A 19,716-nucleotide genomic window follows, 5' to 3' on the forward strand; every position below is an offset into this window, starting at 1 on the left:
CCTTATTGCCAAATTCAGACTTAAACTGAAGAAAGTAGGGAAAACCACTAGACCTAATTTAGGTACGTACCTAATTTAGGTACGACCTAAATCAACTCCCTTATGATTATACAGTGGAAGTGAGAAATAGATTTAAGGGCCTAGATCTGATAGAGAGAGTGTCTGATGAACTATGGACTGAGGTTCGTGGCATTGTACAGGAGACAGGGATCAAGACCATCCACATGGAAAAGAAATGCAAAAAAGCAAAATGGCTGTCTGAGGAAGCCTTACAAATAGCTGTGAAAAGAAGAGAAGCAAAAATCAAAGGAAAAAAGGAAAGATATAAGCATCTGAATTCAGAGTTCCAAAGAATAGCAAGGAGAGATAAGAAAGCCTTCCTCAGCGATCAATGCGAAGAAATAGAGGGGAAAAAACAGAACAGGAAAGAGTAGAGATCTCTTCAAGAAAATTAGAGACACAGAGGGAACTTTTCATGCAAAGATGGGCTCGATAAAGGACAGAAATGGTATGGACCTAACAGAAGCAGAAGATATTAAGAAGAAGTGGCAAAAATACACAGGAGAACTGTACAAGAAAGAGCTTCATGACCCGGATAATCACGATGATGTGATCACTCACCTAGAGTCAAACATCCTGGAATGTTAAGTCAAGTGGGCCTTAGAAAGCGTCACTATGAACAAAGCTAGTGGAGGTGATGGAAGTCCAGTTGAGTTATTTCAAATCCTGAAAGATGATGCTGTGAAAGTGCCGCACTCAATATGCCAGCAAATTTGGAAAACTCAGCAGTGGCCACAGTACTGGAAAAGGTCAGCTTTTATTCCAATCCCAAATAAAAGCAATGCCAAAGAACACTCAAACTACCTGCACAGTTGCACTCATCTCACACACTAGTAAAGTAATGCTCAAAATTCTCCAAGCCAGGATTCAGCAATATGTGAATTGTGAACTTCCAGATGTTCAAGCTGGTTTTAGAAAAGGCAGAGGAACCAGAGATCAAATTGCCAGCATCCACTGGATCATCAAAAAAGCAAGAGAGTTCCAGAAAAACATCTATTTCTGCTTTATTGACTATGCCAAAGCCTTTGACTGTGTGGATCACGATAAACTGTGGAACATTCTGAAAAAGATGGGAATACCAGACCACCTGACCTGCCTCTTGAGAAACCTATATGCAGGTCAGGAAGCAACAGTTAGAACTGGACATGGAACAACAGACTGGTTCCAAACAGGAAAAGGAGTACATCAAGGCTGTATGTTGTCACCCTGCTTATTTAACTTCTATGCAGAGTACATCATGAGAAACGCTGGGCTGGAAGAAGCACAAGTTGGAATCAAGATTGCCTGGATAAATATCAATAACCTCCGATATGCAGATGACACCACCCTTATGGCAGAAAGTGAAGAGGAACTAAAAAGCCCCTTGATGAAAGTGAAAGTGGAGAGTGAAAACATTGGCTTAAAGTGCAACATTCAGAAAATTAAGATCATGGCATCTGGTCCCATCACTTCATGGCAAATCGATGGGCAAACAGTGGTAACAGTATCAGACTTTATTTTTCTGGGCTCCAAAATCTCTGCAGATGGTGACTGCACCCATGAAATTAAAAGACACTTACTCTTTGGAAAGAAAGTTATGACCAAATTAGATAGCATATTAAAAAGCAGAGACGTTACTTTGTCAACAAAGGTCCGTCTAGTCAAGAGTATGGTTTTTCCAGTGGTCATGTATGGATGTGAGAGTTGGACTTTAAAGAAAGCTGAGCTCCAAAGAATGTATGCTTTTGAACTGTGGTGTTGGAGAAGACTCTTGAGAGTCCCTTGGACTGCAAGGAGATCCAACCAGTTCATCCTAAAGGAGATCAGTCCTGGGTGTTCTTTGGAAGGATTGATGCTAAAGCGGAAACTCCAATACTTTGGCCACCTCATGTGAAGAATTAACTCATTGGAAAGGACTCTGTTGCTGGGAGGGATTAGGGGCAGGAGGAGAAGGGGACGACAGAGGATGAGATGGCTGGATGGCATCACCGACTTGATGGACATGAGTTTGAGTAAACTCCGTGAGTTGGTGATAGACAGGGAGGCCTGGCATACTGCGATTCATGGGGTCCCAAGGAGTCAGACACGACTGAGTGACTGAACTGAATTTAATTGTATGAGCGTAATAAAACTACACACTGAGGCATACAAAAAATTTTTGGTAACAAGTTTAAAGGATATTCTTACATATTTATTCTAATAGACTTAAGTGTTAGTAATATATAAAAGAGTTTTAAAAAACTGATGAATTAATATGTTGTTTCTAAAGCTGAACTACTATATGTCTCAAATTCATTGATGGAAATATGATTTTTAATTTTTTTTACTGAAAGTATAATATGTACAATATCCTCATCCACTGAAGTCCCCTAACAACCAATCTAGAAAACTGAGAAAGAATGAGGCACTATTTAAAGAAAGTAACTCAGATAATTCAAAATTATATCAAAATATTATAGTTCCTAAGTTGTTCTTTTCTAACATTAATAGAAATACATTCATCTCATAAAAATTTTTAATTATAACATTTCCAATGATTTTTTCCCTACTATATAGTTCTCTCAAATTTTTAATGAAAATTATAAAACTTAAATTTTCTTCACCTTTAAATAATGCCATCACACAGTATTGATAATGATGCTTAAAATAAAATTGTAAAAATAAAATTAAAATTATAATAAAAGATGTTAAGCAGTACATATTTATACAACATAGGTTAGTGTTTTAATAGCTAAGTAGTACATTATCACATATATTCATGAGTCATTTCATCCTGCTAATTCCAAAACATTTCTGTGGCTTTATTGACCTCATTCACCTGGAATTTATAATATAATTTACTGTTTTTGAATATTTCTTTTTTTATGCTCTGATTTTATAAATCAATGAAAATTTTCCATCATCTTATACGTATCTAAATCTGTATAATATCTTATTTAAATGAAGAAAATAACTATCATTTTAATGTTGAAGAATTAACTTTAACTACTTTAATTTCACAGAAACATGTAATTTCAAAACATTTTTCTGAGTCTTAATTTTTGCTTTGGTAATCTCAGTGTAATTTAAATAGTAAATGTATGCCTTAATATTATACATTTATTTGGTAAAATATTTTTGGACAGAAAAAATTTTCTACTTTTTGAATATGTTAATAGAAAATAAAAATATATCTGAACAGATGCTTATAAATAAAATTCTTAAGACAGTCTATCTATAAAATATAAATTCAGAGTATTTTCAATCTTAATGCTATCTTGGTACCTTCATTAATTTTTCTTAGTGAGAAAGAAAAACATAATTTCAAAGTATTTTTACATACACTGTATTGGAAACTAGAAATCAAACTATATGGAAATTCTCACAGGCATTTGGTTTTGTATCTAAACTCTCCAAATGTGCTATTATGGGCTTTCCTTGTGGCTCTGATGGTAAGGAGCCTGCCTGCAATGAGGGAGACCCAGGTTCAATTCCTGGGTTGGGAAGATCCCTGGAGAAGGAAATGACAACTCACTTTAGTTTCTTGCCTGGAAAATTCTGCAGATGGAGGAGGCTGGTGGGCTACAGTCCTTGGGGTTGCAAAGTTAGATTCAACTGGGCAACTACTACTGGGCACTGAAATGTGTTAATTATAATACAAACATTCCTATTTCATCTAAATGTTTCACCTATGTGATTACTAACCATTTTAAATTGGTTATACTTAATTTCTTTATTTTCTTTTATTCTTACCTACTAAAAGAGCAAATAAGTACATGCAAGAGTTCAAAGATAATATATAGTTTTGGAAAATTTCCCAAAGAAACCTGTTTTAAGGATCAGGTCACTGAACACTCAACATTGTCTAAGCATATTGCAAATGGCTAAATATAATGCAGGTTTTCAGATTTGGAATTCTTCAGTACATGTAAAAGGTGTGCATGTGAAGAAGGGACCAAAAAAATGAAAAGGCAAAATTTGATAACTATCCAGAGTATTCAGATTTCTATAGTCAGTTATTATTGTTGTTGTTATTCAGTCACCAAGTTGTGTCTGACTCTTTGCAACTCTATGGACGGCAGCATGCCAGGCTTCCCAGTCCACTATCTCCTGGAGTTTGCGCAAATTCATATCCATTGAGTCGGTGATGCTATCTACCCACCTCATCCTCTGTTGCCCTCTTCTCCTTTTACCTTCAGTCTTTCCCAGCATCAGGAACTTTTCCAATGAATTGACTGCTTGCATCAGGTGGCCAAAATTGGAGCTTCAGCTTCAACATCAGTGTTCCCAATGAATATGCATTGTTGGTTCCCTTTAGGATTGATTGATCTCCTTTCAGTACAAGAGACTCTCAAGAGGCTTCTCTAGCACCACAATGGTGTGATCACTCACCTAGAGCCAGACATCCTGGAATGCGAAGTCAAGTGAACCTTAGGAACATCACTATGAACAAAGCTAGTGGAAGAAATGGAATTCCAGTTGACCTATTTCAAATCCTGAAAGATGATGCTGTGAAAGTGCTACACTCAATATGCCAGCAAATCTGGAAAACTCAGCAGTGGCTGCAGAACTGGAAAATGTCAGTTTTCATTCCAGCCCAAAGAAATGCAATGCCAAAGAATGTTCAAACTACCGCACACGCACTCATCTCACACACTAGCAAAGTAATGCTCAGAGTTCTCCAGGCCAGACTTCAACAGAATGTGAACCGTGAACTTCCAGATGTTCAAGCTGGATTTTAAAAGGCAGAGGAACCAGATACCAAATTGTCAACATCTGCTGGATCATCAAAAAGCAAAAGAGTTCCAGAAAAATCTCTACTTTTGCTTTGTTGACTATGCCAAAGCCTTTGACAGTGTGGGTCGTGATAAACTGAGAAAAATTCTTAAAGAGACGGGAATACCAGACCACCTGACCTGCCTCTTGAGAAATCTGTATAAAGGTCAAGAAACAATAGAACTGGACATGGAACAATGGTCTAATTCCAAATCTGGAAGGGAGTACATCAAGGTTGTATATTGTCACCCTGCTTATTTAATTTATATGGAGAGTACATAATGTGAAATGCTGGGCTGGAAGAAGTACAAGCTGGAATCAAGATTGCCAGGAGACTTAGCAACTGGAGTGTACTAGCACTGAGTGACTGGACTGTACTAGCACTACAATTCAAAAGCCTCAATTCTTTGGCACTCAGCCTTCTTTATGTACCACCCCTCACATTTGAACATAACTTGTTTAGTTGCTAAGTCAGTTCAGTTCAGTTCAGTTGCTCAGTGAGGTCCAACTCTTTGTGAACCCGTGGACTTCACACCCCTGGCCTCCGGGTCCATCACCAACTCCTGGAGTTTACTCAAACTCATGTCCATTGAGTTGGTGATGTCATTCAACCATCTTATCCTCTGTAATCCCTTTCTCCTCCTGCCTTCAATCTTTCCCAGCATCAGGCTCTTTTGTTCTTCACATCAGATGGCCACAGTATTGGAATTTCAGCTTCAACATCAGTACTTCCAATGAATATTCAGGATTGATTTCCTTTAGGATGGATTGGTTGGATTTCCTTGTAGTCCAAAGGATTCTCAAGAGTGTTCTCCAACACCATATTTCAAAAGCATCAATATTTTGGTGCTCGGCTTTCTTTATAGTCCAACTGTCACATCCTTACTTGACTAAGGGAAAAACCATAGACTTGACTAGACAGAGCTTGTAGGCGAAGTCATGTCTCTGCTTTTTAATATGCTATCTAGGTTGGTCATAGCTCTTCTTCCAAGGAGCAAGTGCCTTTTAATTTCATGGCTGCAGTCACCATCTGGAGTGATTTTGGAGCCCCCAAAAATAAAGTCTGATACTGTTTCCACTGTTTCCCCATCTATTTGCCATGAAGTGATGGGACCAGATGCCATGATCTTAGTTTTCTGAATGTTGAGCTTTAAGCCAACTTTTTTCACTCTCCACTTTCACTTTCATTAAGAGACTCTTTAGTTCTTCGCTTTCAACCATAAGAGTGGTGTCATCTGCATATCTGAGGTTGTTGATATTTCTCCCGGCAATCTTGATTCCAGCTTGTGCTTCTTCTAGCCCAGCATTTCTCATGATGTACTCTGCATAGAAGTTAAATAAGCAGGATGACAATATACAGCCTTGGCATTCTCCTTTCTCTATTTGGAACCAGTCAGTTGTTCCATGTTAGTTCTAACTGTTGCTTCCTGCCCTGCATACAGATTTCTCAAGAGGCAGTTCAGGTGGTCTGGTATTCCCATCTCTTTAAGAATTTTCCACAGTTTGTTGTGATCCACACAGTCAAAGGCTTTGGTTTAATCAAAAGAGCAGAAATAGACATTTTTCTGGAACTCTCTTGCTTTTTCCATGATCCAGAAGATGTTGGCAATTTGATATCTGGTTCCTCTGCCTTTTCTAAATCCAGCTTGAACATCTGGAAGTTCACAGTTCATGTACTGCTGAAGCTTGGCTTGGAGAATTTTGAGCATTACTTTACTAGTGTGTGAGATAAGTGCAATGACACCCCACTCCAGTACTCTTGCCTGGAAAATCCCATGGACAGAGAAGCCTGGTAGGCTGCAGTCCATGGGGTCGCTAAGAGTTGGGCAAGACTGAACGACCTCACTTTGACTTTTCACTTTCATGCATTGGAGAAGGAAATGACAACCCACTCCAGTGTTCTTGCCTGGAGAATCCCAGGGACGGGGGAGCCTGGCGGGCTGCCGTCTATGGGGTTGCACAGAGTTGGACAGGACTGAAGTGACTTAGCAGCAGCAGAGAAGAGTGCAATTGTGTGGTAGTTTGAGCATTCTTTGGCATTGTCTTTCTTAGGGATTGGAATGAAAACTGACCTTTTCCTGTCCTGCAGCCACTGCTGAGTTTTCTAGATTTGTTGGCATATTGAGTGTAGCACTTTCACAAAATCATCTTTTAAGATTTGAAATAGCTCAACTGGAATTCTATCATTCCCACTAGCTTTGTTCGTACTGATGCTTCCTTCCTGAGGCCCACGAAGTCAAGTGAGGCTTAGGAAGACAAGTTAAGTCATGTCTCACCCCATTGTGACCCCATGGACTGTACCACACCAGGCTCCTCTGTCTGTGGGATTTCCCAGGAAATAATACTGGAGTGTGTTGACATTTCCTTCTCCAGGGGATTTTCCAGACCCAAAGATCAAACTTGGGTCTCCAGCATTGCAGGCAGATTCTTTAATATCAAGTCACCAGGGAGTCCTGGGCTACATCTAGATCTGTTCAAAATATCTCTTGCATTCTTAAGACTGTTTTAAAACTAACTTGCTATCCAGTGGCATCTGTCAAAATGTTTCTGCACAGAGGCTTTAAGGTTTGGGAAGTCATATTGAAATATGTATAGGATAGAATTGATTTTCAGGTGTTCTAGGAAAACTCTATCCTTCTCTTATGGGTATAGGAGGTCAGCTTTAATGAAAATAAGGGCTGTGATATTTATACATTGGGTTAAGTCACTCAGTCGTGTCCGACTCTGCGACCCCAGGGACTGTAATCTACCAGGCTCCTCTGTCTATGGGATTTTCCAGGCAAGAATACCGGAGTGGGTTGCCATATTTATAAGGTGTAGTTAAAAGTCAAAATCTCCTATATACACCTAGGGCTTGATTTACTAGTGGTTTTCACCTGTGTATCGTGTTAGCTACATTAGCTTAACTGCATAGCCAAATATGTGTAATCCCTCTCCCTTACTTCTGCCTAAGTGCTCGCAAGACCCACATTTCATTCCAGTTGATCTTGATAGCTCAGTTGGTGTTAATGCCTAGCCAGTGTGCGTTATGGATTCTGTAGAGATTGTCTACAGAGAGATTGTCTATAGAGATTCTGTAGAGGACTGAGTATCTTTCAGTCCTCCAGAACTTGTCTGTACTCTCTTTCTGTTGCTGTCTTTTATTTTCATATTTTAATTAAAAAGCAGTATGTGTATATACATTGGGAAGTTTGATGAGGCCTTTGAGATATCCAAACTTAGGAAATCTGTGTAGTATTTAATTCAGCTTTTCTTGGTCTAGACTAAGATGAGGTAAGCCAAGAGCCTAGGGCACAAAATGTAGGGAGGCACTCACTTTCAAGAATCTGAGAGTACCTCCTTTAATTCTGTATCTTATTTCCCATCCTAGTCCAAGACTCGCTATCCTTGCAGTTTCAAGTGTCTTTCCAATTATCAACTTGTCTTTGTTGTCTTTCCTGCCTATGTATTATTACCAACAAGGTACTCTTTATGAATTTTTATTTGCTTTTTCATTTAAATCTATCATACTATTAATGCTGTCAACACTTCTGCCATTAAAATTATTTTAAACACTGTTGAAATAAATAATGCTGTAATCTTACTGAAAAAAAATGAAAAACTGATTGGAAACTGCCTCCAATGATTTTGTTAATTCCAGAATCCTTCTAGATGAAGAGCATTTTGTTGTTGTTGTTTTGGATCTAGAATTTTGATGCCTCTAATGACAATATCTTTCAAAGTCAGAGGATTAGGGACACTTGAGCAAACTGCTCAGTATAGAATTCTGTATATTAGAGAGTAGTTAAAGCCCTGAAGTACAAATAATCCTCTTGAAAGGAATACCATTAACATCTGGTCTATAGCACTTAAAAAAATATGCACATAATATTTAGTTGATTATTTTTTGTGTATTAAAATAGAAAATACGTAAACTGTAAGAGTTTGTAAAAATGTCACCTATTCAGGGTATTAGAGACAATTTGAAGTTTGAAATAACTCTTTTTAACCTGTTGATATCCTTCTTGTGTTAGTCTCTGCAAGGATTCATAAACCTAAAAGATTCATTTTAATTGTGATGGCATTTTCCCATGAACTAGTCCATTAAAATCACATTGAGTGAGTTTTCAGGTAAAATGCTCAGCTGTTGGTTAATTCTCAAGCCAAGATAAAATCATTTAACTCCACATATCCTGCTATGATTTAAAGTAACTATCTTAAACACTAGTCAATGAAACTATGAAACTGTTAAGTGTTTTTCTTGGAGGTTTGGCTTGATATCTAGCATGGTAATATATTTTCAATTTAGAAGAACAGAATAAAAAATATAGGAAAATATTTTCTTTTTCTTTAGTAATAAATCTATTTAATTAGTTCTTAAAATAATTTAATATTTCTGTTTACCTCAACCTTTTTTTCCCCCTAGTGGGAAGGTGAGGATTTTTAAAATTATCTCTTTTTTTCTTAAATAATAATTTCCTATATAGCCCATCAATGACAAAGTAATTTACCTGGATAGAGATTCATTTAAATATAGCATGTTTCTGTAAGCAATTATCCTCCAATTAAAAAAATAAATAAAATTTAAAAATAAAAATCTTGATACCAATATTCATGATATATAAAATGAAGGTCAAAGTGTTTGTCGTTCAGTTATGTCCAACTCTTTGTGACCCCATGGACTGTAGCCCACCTGGCTCCTCAGTCCATGGAATTCTCCAGGTAAGTAATACTGAAGTGGGTAGCCATTCTCTTCTCTAGGAGATCTTTGCAACCCAGGGTTTGAACCCAGGTCTCCCTCATTGCAGGTAGGTTCTTTACTGTCTAAACCACATAATGGTATTATGATATCTAGATTAGGTAAATCTTACTCATGAATAGGTTTATATCCCCAGATTACTCACAACACAGATATAAAGTCTAATTGTTAATTCAGTTCAGTTCAGTTCAGTCACTCAGTCATGTCCAACTCTTTGCGACCTCATGAATCACAGCACGCCAGGCCTCCCTGTCCATCACCAACTCCCGAAGTTCACTCAGACTCATGTCCATTGAGTCAGTGATGCCATTCAGCCATCTCATCCTCTGTCATCCCCTTCTCCTCCTGCCCCCAATCCCTCTCAGCATCAGAGTCTTTTCCAATGAGTCAACTCTTCACATGAGGTGGCCAAAGTATTGGAGTTTCAGCTTTAGCATCATTCTTTCCAAAGAAATCCCAGAGCTGATATCCTGCAGAATGGACTTGTTGGATCTTCTTGCAGTCCAAGGGACTCTCAAGAGTCTTCTCCAACACCACAGTTCAAAAGCATCAATTCTTCAGTGCTCAGCCTTCTTCACAGTCCATTAATCAGTTTTATAAACATATTGTTATACATTCAGCATTAAATTTTATTATAATGTTTAAATGCACCATTAAATAAAACAGAGTAAGTATGGAACAATTACAAGGATTTTGGAAGCACTAATTTATTTTCAAACTTTAATGTATATTTTCTTGGTAAACTTTATCAAAATTTTTCCTCTTTGAAAATTTCTTCATCTAAAATGGGAATACTCCTACCATATAGAAATATTTTTAAGTTGGTGGTAGTTTAGTCACTAATCAATGCATAACTCTTGAGACCCCGTGGTCTGTAGCCTACCAGGCTTCTCTGTTCATGGGATTTCCCATGCAGGACTGGAGTGGGTTGGCATTTTTTTCTCCAGGAGATCTTCCCAACCCAGGGATAGAACTGCACTGAAGGCAGTCTCCTGAATTGCAGGCAGATTCTTTACCTTTGAGCCACTAGGGATTCCCATTTTAAAATTGGGCCTGCTATTTTGCAAACCATAAGATATTATGACAATATAAGTGAAACTCATGCAATAAATTACATACAGAATTAAACAAAAGGAAAAAAAAATCACCCTAATATAATAAGATAAAGTTTATTGAATCTAGTTATACATGGCTGGTGAGCTACATTAGTGTTCAGTCTTTATACAGAAGGTAATTAAAATGTATATATATATTTCCCATTTTCCTCCATGATTTTAGAGTTCTAGAGAAAGCATTACTAGCATTCCTTGAGGGAAAAAAAAAAAGAATAGAACATACAAAAAAGAATAGAACAGGTGGATAGATGTACAGATATAGATGCTAATTAGTTATTCAAAAGTAAATCCTACCATTTGCACCAACATAGATGAATCTTGAGGACATTATGCTGAGTGGAACAAGTCTGAGAAAGACCAGTACTGCATGATCTCACTTACTATGTGGAATCTGGAGAAAAAAAAAAATTGTAAAAGCAGAGATCAAGATGATAGTTGGCAAAGGTTTGAGTCGGGGTAAGATAATGGGGAAAGTGGTCAAAAGGTACAATGTCCAAATATAAGATAAATGACTCCTAGGGATGTAATGCTGTTGTTGTACAGTCCCTCAGTCATGTCCTACTCTTTATGAGCCCATGGACTGCAGCCTGCCAGGTTTCCTTGTCCTTCACCATCTCTCGGAGCTTGCTCAAACTCATTTCTTTTTAGTCAGTGATGCCATCCAACCATCTTGTCCACTGTCATTCCCTTTTCCTCCTGCCTTTAATCTTTCCCAGCATCAAAGTCTTTTCTAACGAGTCAGCTGTTCATATCAGATGGCCAAATTACTGGAGCTTCAGCTTCAGAATCTGTCTTCCAATGAAGATTCAGGACTGATTTCCTTTAAGGTTGACTGGTTGGACCTCCTTGCAAGGGATCCAAGGGATTCTCAAGAGTCTTCCCTGACACTACAGTTCAAAAACATCAATTCCTCGGTGCTCAACCTTCTTTATGGTTCAGTTCTCACATCCATTCATGACTACTGGAAAAACCATAATTTTGACTACATGGACCTTTGTCAGCAAATTCATGTCTGCTTTTTAATGTATTGTCTAAGTTTGTCATACCTTTTCTTCCAAGAAGCAAGGGCTTTTAATATCAGGGATGCAGTCACCATCTGCAGTGATTTTGGAACCCAAGAAAATAATGTCTGTCACTGTTTCCATTGTTTCTCCATCTATTTGCCATGAAGTGGTGGGACTGAATGCCATGATCTTAGTTTTTTGAATGTTGAATTTTAAGCCATCTTTTTCACTCTGCTCTTCACCTTCATCAAGAGGCTCTTTAATTCCTCTTTGCTTTCTGCCATAAGGGTGGTTGTCATCTGCATATCTGAGGTTATTTATATTTCTCCTGGCAATCTAGATTCTAGCTTGTGCTTCATCCAGTCCAACATTTCATCATGTACTCTGCATATAAGTTATATAAGCAGGGTGCCAATATACAGCCTTGACATGCTCTTTTCCCAATTGGAACCAGTACATTGTTCCATGTTTGGTTCTAACTGTAATGTACAGCCTGATGACAATAGATAATAATGTACTGTGTGCTGAGTCACTCAGTCGTGTCTGACTCTTTGAGACTCCATGGACTGTAGACCACCTCTGTCCATGGGATTCTCCAGGCAAGAATACTGAAATGGGTTGTCATGTCATGCCTTCCTCCAGGGGATCTTCCCCACCTAGGAACTGAACCCAGGTCTCCTGCATTGCAGGCAGATTCTTTACCAGCTGAGCCACAAGGGAAGCCTGATGGTATTATAATATTATAGTATTACAGATAACAATACTGTACTGTATATTTGTAAATTGCTAAGAGACTAGATCTTAAAAGTCCTCATCACAGGAAAAATCAGTTGTAAATATGTGAAGTGTGTATGTTAATTAACCTCATTGTGGTGATCATTTCACAACATATGCCTGTATCAAGTCATCTTGTTATATACATTAAACTCATACAATGTTATAAGTCAATTATACCTCAGTAAAACTTGATAAAGAAAATTTCAAATACAAATACATTTTTAAGTAACCTTGTTAAGTGGAAAAAGAATTCTGTTGATGGAGTTAAAGATTCAGTATTGCTAATTTACTAGTCTTCCCCATTTGAACTATAGAGGTAATGGAATTCCAATTAAATTCCCATCATATTTTTGCATATGTTTGCACACTGATTCTAATATTTATGTGGAAAATCAAAGGATTTTAAGTAGCCACAACAACTTTTTAAAAAGAAAAACAAAATGCAAAGACTCAGAGTATCCATTTTTAAATACTGTTATGAAGCTACAGTAATCAATACTATATGCAGAAAGAACTAAGGGATTTTTTTTTTCCCTTTTTTCTTTACACAGTGAGAAGCTGGCAGGGATCCTGAAGGTAAACTACATAAAACGTTGGTAGCCTCCCTAACACTGCTGCTGCTGCTGCTAAGTCGCTTCAGTCGTGTCCAACTCTGTGCGACCCCATAGACAGCAGCCCACCAGGCTCCCCCATCCCTGGGATTCTCCAGGCAAGAACACTGGAGTGGGTTGCCATTTCCTTCTCCAATGCATGAAAGTGAAAAATGAAAGTGAAGTCGCTCAGTCGTGTCCGACTCTTAGCGACCCCATGGACTACAGCCTACCAGGCTCCTCCGTCCTTGGGATTTTCCAGGCAAGAGTACTGGAGTGGGTTGCCATTGCCTTCTCCTTCCTAACACTAGGATCCCCAAAGTGCATAATTTTCATGATACTCCACACTTAACTGCCAGCAGTTGTTCAGTTACAGTTTATGTCTACCTACTTGTACCAGTGCCAGCAGTGGCTTCTGCACCAAGTAAGTTGTGATTTTCTGTGAATCTCCAAATCTGAGCCTCTGTTCAGGTTTTCAGGCCACACCTTATTCTTTGACCTCAATTCTCTGAGTTGTCTTTCAGCTTATTAGCATTTTTTTAATTGAAAGAATGACACTACATGCCAGAGCAGAAACATAAACATTTATTTTTAGAAATGAGAGTCAAGAAGACTTAAAATTTTCAAATGTTATTCTATGCAAAATATTTTTCAGTGTATCTCACAAAAGTCTAATAATGGAATGAACACTTCTAATTGATTTTGTATTGTATTATTAACCATATTTATATCTAAGAAAGCTGTACAATGTGGAAAGTGCTGCTTTAGTTTGTTGACTATCTGGAAAATGGAATCTGTCTAATTTGATGATTCATTTTAAATACATTTTAATAATCTATTCTGTGCAAGTTCAAAGGGATTATTGGCATTGCACTAGATTTTTCATATGTATATATGCATAATCCCCAACCTTAGAACAACCTTCAAATACTTTATGTTTTATCTCTATCCAGACATTTCTATTTACCCTTAAGGGATTTTATTTTAGTTTTTAATGTTCAGAGATGGTGTTAAAATGAAATTCCTAGACAGGAGTGAAGTAGAATGTTCAATTCTTCAATGGTAACATATCTACATCAAAACCAAATCAGGAAAAGAGAAAACAATTCTGAAATCTTCATAGATACTGAGGGGATTGGCAGTTTTCCGCTAAGGCAGGAACACTCATGCTGGTCTGGATATCAGAACTACCAACAGCCTTAGCAAGACTGATTGCAGTTTTTGAGCCATAGAATGTATTTGAAAAGCCAACCATTTTGAGCCTTACACGTCCATTTATGATAAAAACCCTCCAGAAAGCAGGAATAGAAGGAACATACCTCAACATAATAAAAGATATATATGACAAACCCTCAGCAAACATTATCCTCAATGGTGAAAAATTGAAAGCATTGCCCCTAAAGTCAGGAACAAAACAAGGGTGCCCACTCTCACCACTACTATTCAACATAGTTTTGGAAGTTTTGGCCACAGTAATCAGAGCAGAAAAAGAAGTAAAAGGAATCCAAATTGGAAAAGAAGAAGTAAAACTGTCACTGTTTGCAGATGACATGATCCTCTACATAGAAAACCCTAAAGACGCCACCAGAAAATTACTAGAGCTATTTAATGAATATAGTAAAGTTGCAGGATATAAAATCAACACACAGAAATCCCTTGCATTCCTAGACACTAACAGTGAGAAAATAGAAATAGAAATTAAGGAAACAATTCCATTCACCATTGCAATGAAAAGAATAAAATACTTAGGAATATATCTACCTAAAGAAACAAAAGACCTATATATAGAAAACTATAAAACACTGGTGAAAGAAATCAAAGAGGACACTAGTAGATGAAGAAATATACCGTGTTCATGGATCAGAAGAATATAGTGAAAATGAATATACTACCCAAAGCAATCTATAGATTCAGTGCAATCTCTATCAAGCTACCAATGATATTTTGCACAGAACTAGATCAAATAATTTCACATTTGGTATGGAAATACAAAAAACCTCGAATAGCCAAAGCAATCTTGAGAAAGAAGAATGGAACTGGAGGAATCAACCTGCCTGATTTCAGGCTCTACTACAAAGCCACAGTCATCAAGACAGTATGGTACTGGCACAAAGACAGAAATATAGATCAATGGAACAAAATAGAAAGCCCAGATATAAATCCACACAGCTATGGTCACCTTGTTTTCGACAAAGAGGCAAAAATATACAATGGAGAAAAGACAATCTCTTTAACAAGTGGTACTGGGACAACTGGTCAACCACTTGTAAAAGAATGAAACTAGAACACTTTCTAACACACAGAAATAAACTCAAAATGGATTAAAGGTCTAAATGTAAGGCCAGAAGCTATAAAACTCCTAGAGGAAGACATAGGCAAAACACTCTCTGACATAAATCACAGCAGGATCCTCTATGACCCACCTCCCAGAATATTGGAAATAAAAGCAAAAATAAACAAATGGGACCTAATTAAAATTAAAAGCTTCTGTACAACAAGGAAACTATAAGCAAGGTGAAAAGACAGCCTTCAGAATGGGAGAAAATAATAGCAAATGAAGCAACTGATAAAGAATTAACCTCAAAAATACACAAGCAACTCCTGCAGCTTAATTCCAGAAAAATAAACGACCCAATCAAAAAGTGTGCCAAAGAACTAAATAGACATTTCTCCAAATGAGACATACAGGTGGCTAACAGATACATGAAAAGATGCTCAACATCACTCATTATCAGAGAAATGCAAATCAAAACCACGATGAGGTACCATTTCACACCAGTCAGAATGGCTGCGATCCAAAAGTCTACAAGCAATAAGTGCTGGAGAGGGTGTGGAGGAAAGGGAACCCTCTTCCACTGTTGGTGGGAATACAAACTAGTACAGCCACTATGGAGAACAGTGTGGAGACTCTTTAAAAAACTGGAAATAGAATTGCCATATGATCCATCAATCCCACTGTTGGGCATACACACTGAGGAAACCAGAATTGAAAGAGACATGTGTACCCCAATGTTCATCGCAGCACTGTTTATAATAGCCAGGACATGGAAGCAACCTAGATGCCCATCAGCAGAGGAATGGATAAGAAAGCTGTGGTACATATACACAATGGAATATTACTCAGCCATTAAAAGAATACATTTGAATCAGTTCTAATGAGGTGGATGAAACTGGAGCCTATTATACAGAGTGAAGTAAGCCAGAAAGAATAACTCCAATACAGTATATTAATGCATATATATGGAATTTAGAAAGATGGTAACGATAACCCTGTATGCGAGACAGCAAAAGGGACAAAAACGTATAAAATAGTCTTTTGGACTCTGTGGGAGAGGGCAGGGTGGGATGGTTTGGGAGAATGGCATTGAAACATCTATATTATCATATGTGAAGTGGATTGCCAGTCCAGGTTCAATGCGTGATACAGGGTGCTCAGGGCTGGTGCACTGGGATGACCCAGAGGGCTGGGATGGGGAGGGAGGTGGGAGGGGGGTTCAGGATGGAGAACACATGTACATCTGTGGTGGATTCATGTTGATGTATGGCAAAACCAATACAATATTGTAAAATAATTAGCCTCCAATAAATAAATAAATAAATAAACTTAAAAAAAGTCATCAAGTCAGTGATGGTTACATTTTAAATTTTATACACAGCTGTCACACACACACATACACACACACATACGTATTTCTTTGGGAAGATTGAAACAGAGTATTTTGCTTTCTTAAATAGTATTTCAATTATAAACTAATCTTATCAGGTTAATCTTCTTTTATTAATATACACACCAATAATAATTATGTCATTGTCATATAGACCTTGTTTTATGGACTATGGCTTCTTGATATTCCAAATTAGACCTTTCAGCGCCAGACCTTTCCAAAATCCACAAATTATCAAACTCATTTCTAAAATACCAAAGTAAAATTCAAAATTCTTGGCCAGTCATTCTACTCTGTTAATGATCAGATTTCTGGTAACCTTCAGTTCAGTTCAGTTCAGTCGCTCAGTCATGTCTGACTCTCTGTGACCCCATGAACTGCAGCACACCAGGCATCCCCGTCCATCACCAACTCCTGAAGTCCACCCAAACCCATGTCCATTGAGTCAGTGTTGCCATCTAACCATCTCATCCTCTGTTGTCTCCTTCTCCTCCTGACCTCAATCTTTCCCAGCAGCAGGGTCTTTTCAAATGAGTCAGCTCTTTGCATCAGCATCTGGTAACCTTAAGTTTTATTATATAGTGAATGTACAATTCATACACACCATAGTATACTGGTTTGGAGATACAAGTTTACCCTCTTACCTAACTCAAATGTATTAGACTTTTTTTGTAATAATAAAATTGTGTTGTTTTCTTCATGTCAATCTCAAGCAATGTTCTTTACTGTTATTTCTAGGTATTTTATTGGTGTTGCTATTTAAATGTGAAATCTTTTTTCCATTAAATTTTCTGGATAATGCATAAACATATTTGCATATATTTAATCTACTTTCTGGACACTTTAAAACATTATTATTTTGGAAGGTATAGACTTTTTTCTGGCATCATGGCATTTGCAAAGTTGTGTAACTCAATTGACGGAACTACTTAGTATTGTAATTTGAAATAGATACAGGTTCCTCTCTTGCTGTTGGCTCAGTGAAAGCCCCAAAATTGATTCAATTCTTGTCAATATGGAAGACATGCATGATGCTCTGTACATTGACCACAGAGTCTAGCCTTTTTCATACTTTACTCTGGCAGAGAAGGAATGTTAATATAATTCTAAAGCTAGTAAATGTGTCCTGTTGTCTGTCCTAAAGGAATGTAAATGACTTCTGATTCCCATCCTGGTCTGGGGTAAGAAGACCACATTAGTAACCATTTGCCAGTGTTCAGGGTTGTGTGATATGTCTCAGTAAGATACTGCATATGTTAGAAAAGCTATGATAGAGGCTATCACGTGGTTAAAGTTAGACCAGAACACTGTAATCCACTATGATATATTTGCTTTTGCAGGGACCAGAACATTGAATTAAGTGAGTTATGACAGGGATTCATTTCAATATTAGCACACACAACATACAATCCTATTAAAAATCAGTGATCTGAATAAAAAATTTTCTGAAGAAGGTGTGCAGATGATGAAAAGATACATGTAAAGATGCTCAACATTATTAATGCTGTGGGAATGAAACTCAAAATCATAATGAAATATCACCTCATGTTATAATGGCTAATCAAAAAGACAAGAAATAAGAAGTGTTGGCAAGAATGTGGAGAAAAGAGAGCCCTTATGCATTGTTGGAAATGTAAATTGATGGAGCCACTGTGGAAAACCATAAGGAAGTTTCTCATAAAATTAAAAATCAGTTCAGTTCAGTCACTCAGTGTGTCCAACTCTTTGCGACCCCATGGACTGCAGCAATCAGGCTTCCCTGTCCACCACCAACTCCCGGAGTTTACTCAAACTCATCTCCATAGAGTTGTTGATGCCATCCAAATATTTCATCCTCTGTAGTCCCCTTCTCCTCCTGCCTTCAATCTTTCCTAGCATCAGGCTCTTTTCAAGTGAGTTGACCCTTTGCATCAGGTGGCCAAAGTACCAGAGTTTTAGCTTCAACATCAGTCCCTCCAATAAACACTCAGGACTGATTTCCTTTGAGATGGACTGGTTGGATCTCCTTGCTGTCCAAGGGATTCTCAAGAGTCTTCTCCAACACCACAGTTCAAAAGCATCGATTCTTTGGTGCTCTGCTTTCTTTGTAGTCCAAATCTCACATCCATACATGACTACTGGAAAAACCATAGTTGTGACTAGAGGGACCTTTGTTGGCAAAGTAATGTCTCTGCTTTTTAATATGCTGTCCTGGTTGATCATAACTTTCCTTCCAATGAGTAAGCCTCTTTAAATTTCATGGCTGCAGTCACCATCTGCAGTGGTTTTGGAGCCCCCCCCCAAAATAAAGTCAGCCACTGTTTCCATTGTTCCCCATCTTTTTACCATGAAGTGATGGGACCAGATGTCATGATCTTAGTTTTCTGAATGTTGAGATTTAAGACAACTTTTTCACTCTACTCTTTCACTTTCATAAAGAGGTTAGAGCTATGCTAAATTCAGTTTAATTCAGTTCAGTTGCTCAGTCATGTTCAACTCTTTGTGACCCCATGAATTGCAGCATGCCAGGCCTCCCTGTCCATCACCAACTCCCGGAGTTCACCCAAACTCATGCCCATCGAGTCGGCAATGCCATCTAGCCATCTCATCCTCTGTGCTCCCCTTCTCTTCCTGCCCCCAATCCCTCCCAGCATCAGGGTCTTTTCCAATGAGTCAACTCTTCCCATGAGGTGGTAAAAGTACTGGAGTTTCAGCTTCAGCATCAGTCCTTCCAATGAACACTCAGGACTGATCTCCTTTAGAATGGACTGATTGGATCTCCTTGCAGTCCAAGGGACTCTCAAGAGTCTTCTCCAACACCACAGTTCAAAATCATCAATTCTTCAGCACTCAGCTTTCTTCACAGTCCAATCCTCCCATCCATACATGACCACTGGAAAAACCATAGCCTTGACTAGACAGACCTTTGTTGGCAAAGTAATGTCTCTGCTTTTGAATATGCTATCTAGGTTGGTCATAACTTCCTTTCCAAGGAGTAAGCGTCTTTTAATTTCATGGCTGCAATCACCATCTGCAGTCATTTTGGAGCCCCCC

This window comes from Bos grunniens, chromosome 9, assembly GCF_055505025.1.
Source record: "Bos grunniens cultivar Pamir isolate PY7600 chromosome 9, Bosgru_T2T1.0, whole genome shotgun sequence".
In the NCBI taxonomy this organism is placed as follows: Eukaryota; Metazoa; Chordata; class Mammalia; order Artiodactyla; family Bovidae; genus Bos; species Bos grunniens.